Source organism: Symphalangus syndactylus, chromosome X (assembly GCF_028878055.3).
Source record: "Symphalangus syndactylus isolate Jambi chromosome X, NHGRI_mSymSyn1-v2.1_pri, whole genome shotgun sequence".
Taxonomy (NCBI): domain Eukaryota; kingdom Metazoa; phylum Chordata; class Mammalia; order Primates; family Hylobatidae; genus Symphalangus; species Symphalangus syndactylus.
The window spans coordinates 14,871,315-14,880,398 of record NC_072447.2 but is presented as its reverse complement, the minus strand read 5'-3'; the positions used below and the strand labels follow the sequence as shown (position 1 = coordinate 14,880,398).

At 45.5% G+C, this 9,084-nt stretch overlaps 1 pseudogene; it reads left to right on the top strand.

The window, feature by feature from the left end:
- The first annotated feature begins 599 nt into the window (after positions 1–599).
- Positions 600–3,490, top strand: LOC129476361 (basic proline-rich protein-like; annotated as a pseudogene).
- The last annotated feature ends 5,594 nt before the right edge of the window (positions 3,491–9,084 follow it).

The window sequence follows — 9,084 nt, the reverse complement described above, 5'->3', positions numbered from 1 at the left end:
AGAGGTGTTCCTTTCTCTTATAGCCATGGATCCTATTAAGTACAGTTGTTTTTTTAAGAAGAAAATGCATTTGGTTCTCCATATATTCCTAACGTCAGAGAGAATTGTATCTGGGGCACAGTGGCCTAGAAAATCCATAAATCAGCATTCCAAAAGAGGGTCACGTCCTGCCTTGGACATGGAACAGAAATCAAAACAGACAGGTTCCACATCTGCAGGACGGGTATACCTTCCCCAGTTACAGGCCCCTGAGAGCGCCCCGTCTTAATAGCCGGAGACAGGGATGGAGGAGGGAGGTGGGGAGGAGCTGGGGTGCCCCGTGCGGGGCAGAGTGTCAGCCCTGCAATTACTGTGGATTCCACAATCCACCTCGGAGGGAGCACGGATGACTCATTCTCCCTGCAAGGCAAAGGCGTATTATCACCCAGACCTTGCAGAGCTCAAGGGGGCAGGCGGCATGTCCTGCTACGGAGGGGTGCACAGAGGGGCCTGAGAGAACTCAAAGTGGGGGGAGAGAACGATGGGTGTGTGGGAAGCGGGTCTCCGGGCGCACCTGCCCCTCATTAGGGTTTGCAGCTCAGTATCCTGGCAGGGCCCACATGTGGCCCAGGTGGGGGCCGGTGTGAGCAGAGCAGGCCCACAGGGAGGGCAACAGCACAGGCGTCTGGTCTACCGTGGGATGGGGGTGAGGGGACCAGGCTTTCCTGAGTCCCTCTGCACCCTCTAGCCCCCCCATCTGTTTTCTGCCTCCTCCACCTTCTCCTTCTCCTCCTCCTCCTTCCCCTCTTCCTCCCCCTCCTCCACCTCTGCCTCTTTCTCTGCCTCCTCCTTCTCCTCCTCTACTCTTTCCCTCCTCCTCTCCCTCCTCCTCCCCCGTTTCCTCTCTTGTTCCTGTTTCTCCTGTTCCTCCTCCACCTTCTCCAACCTCCTCCTTCCCCCTCTTCCTGCTTCTGTTTCTCTCCCTCCTCCTTCCCCTCCTCTTCTCCCTCCTCCTCTCCCTCCTCCTCTTTCTCTCCCTCCTCCTTCCCCTCCTCCTTCCCCTCCTCCTCTCCCTCCTCCTTCCCCTCCTCCTCTCCCTCCTCCTCTCCCTCGTCCTCTCCCTCCTCCTCCCCCTTTTCCTCTCTTGTTCCTGTTTCTCCTGTTCCTCCTCCACCTTCTCCAACCTCCTCCTTCCCCCCTCTTCCTACTTCTGTTTCTCTCCCTCCTCCTCCCCCTCCTCCTCCCCCTCCTCCTCCCCCTCCTCCTCCCCCTCCTCCTCTCCCTCCTCCTCTCCCTCCTCCGCTCCCTCCTCCTCTCCCTCCTCCTCTCCCTCCTCCTCCCCCTCCTCCTCCCCCTCCTCCTCCCCCTCCTCCTTCCCCTCCTTCTCCCCCTCCTCCTCTCCCTCCTCCTCTCTCTCTTCCTCCTCCTTCCCCTCCTCCTCTCCCTCCTCCTCTCCCTCCTCCTCCCCCTCCTCCTCTCCCTCCTCCTCTCTCTCTTCCTCCTCCTTCCCCTCCTCCTCTCCCTCCTCCTCTCCCTCCTCCTCCCCCTCCTCCTCTCCCTCCTCCTCTCTCTCTTCCTCCTCCTTCCCCTCCTCCTCTCCCTCCTCCTCCTTCCCCTCCTCCTCTCCCTCCTCCTCCCCCTCCTCCTTCCCCTCCTCCTCTCCCTCCTCCTCTCCCTCCTCCTCTCCCTCCTCCTCCCCCTTTTCCTCTCTTGTTCCTGTTTCTCCTGTTCCTCCTCCACCTTCTCCAACCTCCTCCTTCCCCCCTCTTCCTGCTTCTGTTTCTCTCCCTCCTCCTTCCCCTCCTCTTCTCCCTCCTCCTCTCCCTCCTCCTCTTTCTCTCCCTCCTCCTTCCCCTCCTCCTTCCCCTCCACCTTCCCTCCTCCTTCCCCTCCTCCTCTCCCTCCTCCTTCCCCTCCTCCTCTCCCTCCTCCTTCCCTCCTCCTCTCCCTCCTCCTTCCCCTCCTCCTCTCCCTCCTCCTTCCCTCCTCCTCTCCCTCCTCCTTCCCCTCCTCCTCTCCCTCCTCCTTCCCTCCTCCTCTCCCTCCTCCTTCCCCTCCTCCTCTCCCTCCTCCTTCCCCTCCTCCTCTCCCTCCTCCTTCCCTCCTCCTCTCCCTCCTCCTTCCCCTCCTCCTCTCCCTCCTCCTTCCCTCCTCCTCTCCCTCCTCCTTCCCCTCCTCCTCTCCCTCCTCCTTCCCCTCCTCCTCTCCCTCCTCCTCCCCCTTTTCCTCTCTTGTTCCTGTTTCTCCTGTTCCTCCTCCACCTTCTCCAACCTCCTCCTTCCCCCTCTTCCTGCTTCTGTTTCTCTCCCTCCTCCTCTCCCTCCTCCTCTCCCTCCTCCTCTCCCTCCTCCTCCCCCTTTTCCTCTCTTGTTCCTGTTTCTCCTGTTCCTCCTCCACCTTCTCCAACCTCCTCCTTCCCCCTCTTCCTGCTTCTGTTTCTCTCCCTCCTCCTCTCCCTCCTCCTCTCCCTCCTCCTCTCCCTCCTCCTCCCCCGTTTCCTCTCTTGTTCCTGTTTCTCCTGTTCCTCCTCCACCTTCTCCAACCTCCTCCTTCCCCACTCCTCCTGCTTCTGTTTCTCTCCCTCCTCCTTCCCCTCCTCCTCTCCCTCCTCCTCTTTCTCTCCCTCCTCCTTCCCCTCCTCCTCTCCTTCCTCCTCCCCCTCCTTGTTTTTCTCTTCCTCATCCTTCTCTTTCTCCTCCTCCAACCCCCTCCTCCTCTTGTTTCTCCTCTTTCTCCCTCTATCTTTAATTTTTTTTTTTTTTTGACACTGAGTCTCACTCTATCTCCCAGGTTGGAGTGCAGTGACCTCGGCTCTCTGCAACCACTGCCACCCAGGTTCCAGCAATTCTGCCTCAACCCCGGAGTAGCTGGGATTACAGGCACCTGCCACTACGCCTGACTATTTTTTGTATTTCTTTAGTAGAGACGGGGTTTCACTACGTTGGCCAGGCTGGTCTTGACCTCCTGACCTCGTGATCCGCCCGCCTCAGCCTCCGAAAGTGCTGGGATTACAGGCATGAGCCACCGCGCCCGGCTAATTTTTGTATTTTTAGTAGAGACAGGATTTCACCATGTTGGTCAGGCTGGTCTCAATCTCCTGACCTCAGGTAATCCACCCGCCTCGGCCTCCCAAAGTGCTGGGATTACAGGCGTGAGCCACCACGCCTGGATAATTTTTGTATTTTTACTAGAGACGGGATTTCACCATGTTGGTCAGGCTGGTCTCGAACTCCTGACCTCAGGTGATCCACCCACCTCGGCCCCCCAAAGTGCTGGGATGACAGATGTGAGCCACAGCGCCCGGCCTTCTTTAAACTTTTTATGAAGACCCAGAATGCAAGTTTATGCGTGATCTATACACGCATATTTTACCTGACACATGTATCTCTTTGATAGCCAGGACGCACCATGCTGACGTGAACCATACTCCACACAGGATGACGGCTTCCTCACTGTAACATCATCTGCCAGCCAGAGGCCTGAAGCCATCGAGGATCTGGGTGGAAATTAGCTCCTGAAGCATCAAGAAGGTACTTTCTCCTAGAGGCAGGAAATTTAGGAAATTAAAATCCATTTTTGGCCGGGCGCGGGTGGCTCATGCCTGTCATCGCAGCACTTTGGGAGGCCAAGCCGGGCAGATCACGAGGTTAGGAGTTCGAGACCAGCCTGGCCAATATGGTGAAACCCCGTCTCTACTAAAAATACAAAAATTAGCCTGGCGTGGTGGCGCGCACCTGTAATCCCAGCTACTCGGAAGGCTGAGGCAGGAGACTCGCTTGAACCTGGGAGGTGGAGGTTCTTGAGGCTAAGAGTTCAAGACCAGCCTGGCCAACATGGTGAAACCCCAACTCTACTAAAAGTACAAAAAATTAGCCGGGCGTGGTGGCGGGCACCTGTAGTCCCAGCTACTCGGAGAGGCTGAGGCAGGAGAATGGCGTGAACCCGGGAGGAGGAGCTTGCAGTGAGCCGAGATTGCACCACTGCACTCCAGCCTGGGGAACAGAGCGAGACTCTGTCTCAAAAAAAAAAAAGAGAGAGAGAGAGAGAGAGATACTTCTGAACAAAAAGACCCACATCCCTACGTTCTTGAGCTCACTTTCTGGGCAGTGGCTTTAGTGAAATTTTGAGCAATAATTACTTGCATTCTGCAGTGTGTCAGAAACTAAATTTCAGTGTGGGATCAGTGAGACCAGTCACTCTGAGGAGTGGAGACGTTCCCATTTTATTTTATGTTATTTTTATTTAATTAATTAATTTATTTTTCGAGATGGAGTCTTGCTCTGTCACCCAGCCTGAGCAACGTCTCGGCTCACCGCAACCTCCGTACCCGGGTTCATGCCATTCTCCTGCCTCAGCCTCCCGAGGAGCTGGGACTACAGGCACCCGCCACCACGCCCGGCTAATTTTTGTATTTTTAGTAGAGATGGGGTTTCTCCATGTTGGTCAGGCTGGTCTTGAACTCCTGACCTTGAGGATCCGCCCGCCTCAGCTTCCCAAAGTGCTGGGATTACAGGCATGAGCCACTGCGCTGGCCTTATTTTTTATTTATTTTTTTTATAAGAGTCAGGGTCTCGCTCTGTCGCTCAGGCTGGAGGGCAGTGAGATGATCATAGCTCCCTACATCTGGTTTCAGTAGCATGCAGGGAAATCTTCAAATAACGCAAGTCACCAAACAGCCTTCGTCTGCTCCACCCCAGAGATCTGTCTCCAGAGACATTCAATGGTCATCTTCTAGCCAACAGCCATAATGTGCATGAAAAATCAATGCCTGGATTCCAGACGTGCAGAAAATGACCTCTCATGTCAAACATTACATATATATATATATAAACAAATATATATATTCCATTGCACCTGCTGCAAAAGTTTTGTGTACATGCTTTTTCTCTGCTATTTAGTGACCCCAAATCTCTCTCCTTCTTTCTCTCTCTTCCTTCACCCATTTCTTTCTCACCTGTCTGTCATCTCTCGTTATGTATGTATCTGTCCATCTATCATTTATCCATCTATCCATCTATCACTTATCTATCCATCTATCTACCCATCTATCATTTATCGATTCATTTACTATTTTTCTATCCATCTATTATTTATCTATCTTTTATCTACCCATCTTTTACCAATTCATTTACTATTTATTGATCCATCTGTTATTTATTTATCTATCTTTTATCTATCCATCGATCATTTATCTATCTGTCCACCTACCAGTTATCTGTCCATTTATTATTTATCTATTTATCTATCTATCCATCTAAATACCCATCTATCATTTATCTATCTATCCATCTATTTTTTGTGTATCTATCCATCATTTATCTATCATCTATCATTTATCTATCCATCTATCATCATTTATATATTCATCTATCATTTATCTATCTACCTATCATTTATATATCTACCATCTATCTATCCATCATTTATCTATCAATCATCTATCTATCCATCTATCATCTATTTATCCATCTATCATTTATCTATCCATCTATCATTTATCTATCTATCCATCAATCATTATCTGTATCTCTGTCAATCATTATCTATCCATCTATCATTTGTCTATCTATCCATCAATCATAATCTATATCTCCGTCAATCATTATCTATCCATCTATCATTTGTCTATGTATCCATCAATCATCTATCTATCTATCCATCTATCATATATTTATCCATCTATCATTTATCTATCCATCTATCATTTATCTATCCATCAATCATTATCTACATCTCCATCAATCATTATCTGTCCATCTATCATTTGTCTATCTATCCATCAATCATCTATCTATCTATCATTTATCTATCTATCTAATAGGGTTTGGATCGGTGTCCCCGCCCAAATCTCATGCTGAATTGTAATCCCCAGTGTTGGAGGTGGGGCCTGGTGAGAGGTGATTGGATCGTGGGTGTTGGTCCCTCATGAGTGGTTTAGGACCATCCCTTTTGTGCTGTTCTTGTGCTAGAGTTCTCACGCAATCTGGTTGATTACAAGTGTGTGGCACCTCCCCCGCCCCTCCTCTTACTCCAGCAGTGTAAGACATACCTGTTTCCCCTTCATCTTCCACCATGATTATAAGTTTCCTGAGGCCTCCTCAGAAGCCCAAGCCACTGGGCTTCTTGTGCAGCCTGCAGAACCATGAGCCAATTCAACCTCTTTTCTTTATAAATTACCCAGGCTCAGGCATTGCTTTATAGCAATGCAAGAACAAATTGATATTCTATCATCTATCTATCTATCTATCTATCTATCTATCTATCTATCTATCTATCATCTATCTATCTATCTATCTATCATCTATCTGTCTATATATCTATCATCTATCTAGCTGTCTATTTATCTATCTGTCTAAATATCTATCTATCATCTATCATCTATCTATATATCTATCATCTATCTAGCTATCTGTCTGTCTATCATCTATCTATCTATATATCTGTCTGTCATCTATCTAGCTATCTATCTGTCTATCATCTATCTATTTATCTATCTATCATCTATCTATCTATATATCTGTCTAAATATCTATCATCTATCTGTCTGTCTATCATCTATCTATATATCTATCTATCATCTATATAGCTATCTGTCTATCTGTCTGTCTATCATCTATTTATCTATCTATCATCTATCTATATATATCTATCTATCTATCTGTCATCTATCTAGCTATCTATCATCTATCTGTCTATATATCTATCATCTATCTAGCTGTCTATCTATATATATCTGTCTAAATATCTATCATCTATCTGTCTATCATCTATCTATCTGTCTATCTATATATCTATCTCTCTAAATATCTATCATCTATCTATCTGTCTGTCTATCATCTATCTATACATCTATCTGTCTATCTATCATCTAGCTATCTGTCTGTCTGTCTATCATCTATTTATCTATCTATCTATCTATCTATCTATCTATCTATCTATCATCTATCTAGCTATCTGTCTATCTATATATCTGTCAGTCTAAATATCTATCATTATCTATCTGTCTATCATCTATCTATCTATATATCTATCTATCATCTATCTAGCTATCTGTCTGTCTATCATCTATTTATCTATCTATATATCTGTCTATCATCTATCTATCTATCATCTAGCTAGCTATCTAGCTATCTACCATCTACCTATTATCTATCTACCTATCATCTATCTAGGTAATCTATCATCTATCTATTATCTATCTATTATCTACCTATCATCTATCTATTTAATCTATCATCTATCTATCTATTATCTATCAATCTGTTATCTATCTATTATCTAATCAGTGGCACTCTTTTATAGCAGTACAAAATAAACTAAGATGATGTTTGTCATCATTTTTGTTACAGCAGCCAGTGGAAGCTAATACCCTTTCTAATACCCTGCCTCTTCTGGGTGTCCATTAGTAACACAGCAAACATCTCATTTGTAATCAACACCTACTCAGTGTCATGTTTGTTCAAAAGGGCTAACTCACTCAAGTATTACAATAAACCCAACAGAGTCTCTACCACCCCAGTTCCTCTTCATTCTTCTCCACTCTCTTCTTCAGGAGGCTGGAAAGTGTGGACTGTCTCAACAGCAATCTATTATCTACCTACGTATGATGTGTTTATCTACCTTTCTATCTATTATCCATCAATCATCTATTGTCTATCTATCTATCTATTAGGTATCTATTTATCTACATCTATGTACCTCATCTATCTATCCATTATCTATCTCTATCTCTTTGTCTCTCTATCCAGCATCTATCTCTCTATCTCCTGTCTCTCTATCCATCATCTATCATCTATCTACCTATCTATCTACATAATATCTATCTCTATCGTCTATCTCTGCATGTATACACACCTTAATGTGTATGGCTCTTGTATCCATGTATCTACCTCTATCAATCGATCAGTCAATCAATCAATCATCTATTGATGTATCCCTCTCTCTCTATCCATCACCTATCTCTCTATTCATCGTCTATCTATCTCTCTATCCAGCATCTATTTATCTATCAGGCATTGATCTATTTCCTGTCTATCTGCCATCTATGTATATATGTATGTACATACTTAACTGTCTACCTAGCTACCTACCCTGTTTCATCCCTGATGCAACTAGTCACATGCTACACGAATTAGCAAGAACTGCTGCAAACATTCGCTTCCCTAAAGCAGAAGAAAGGGTAAAGCACATTCTTCTGTTTGACTTTTGGGGTCATACGGTCACCACGGACAACCTCCTCAAACCCAGAACACCTTTAGGTGGGGAGGGCGACCAGTTCACACATACTTCTCCAAGGAAGCACCTGTTCTGTTCCTGGCACATAAACCCTGCAACCCTCACCTCCAGACCCAGGTCTTTCTCTGGAGACCACCTGTTTATCATCCAGCAACGAGTCATGTTGGAGCCTCTCCAGCCAGCTCCGAACACTAAACAGGTCCCCTCACACGTTCTATTCATGGGACTCTCCTAACCTTCTGGGGCAAAAAAAAGAAAAAAGAAAAAAAAATCCTAATTCGAAGCATATTGATCTCCAGGCATATGTTTTATATCAGGACCTCTGAAACGAAGGTGAAAATGTGAAAATATACTTGGAAATCTTGTACGTATCTGTCCACCTATCAGTTATCTATTCATCTGTTACTTATTTATCTATTTATCCATCTAAATACCCTTCTATCATCTATCTATCTATCCATCTATTGTTTATGTATCTATCCATCATTTATCTATCAATCTTTTATTATTCATCTATCATTTATCTATCTATCCATCTGTCATTTATCCATCCATCATTTATCTATTCATCTATCATTTATCTATTTATCCATCTATCCTCTTTCTGTCCATCTTCTTTTATCTATTCATCTATCATTTATCCATTTATCCATATATCATCTATCTGTCCATCATCTGTCTTTTATCTATTCGTCTATAATTTATCTATCTAACCATCAGTCATTTATCTATTCATGTATTACTTATCTATTTATCTATCTATCCATCTAAATACCCATCTATCTATCCATCCATCTATTGTTTATGTATCTATCCATCATTTATCTATCAATGTGTCTTTTATCTATTCATCTACATTTATCTATTTAT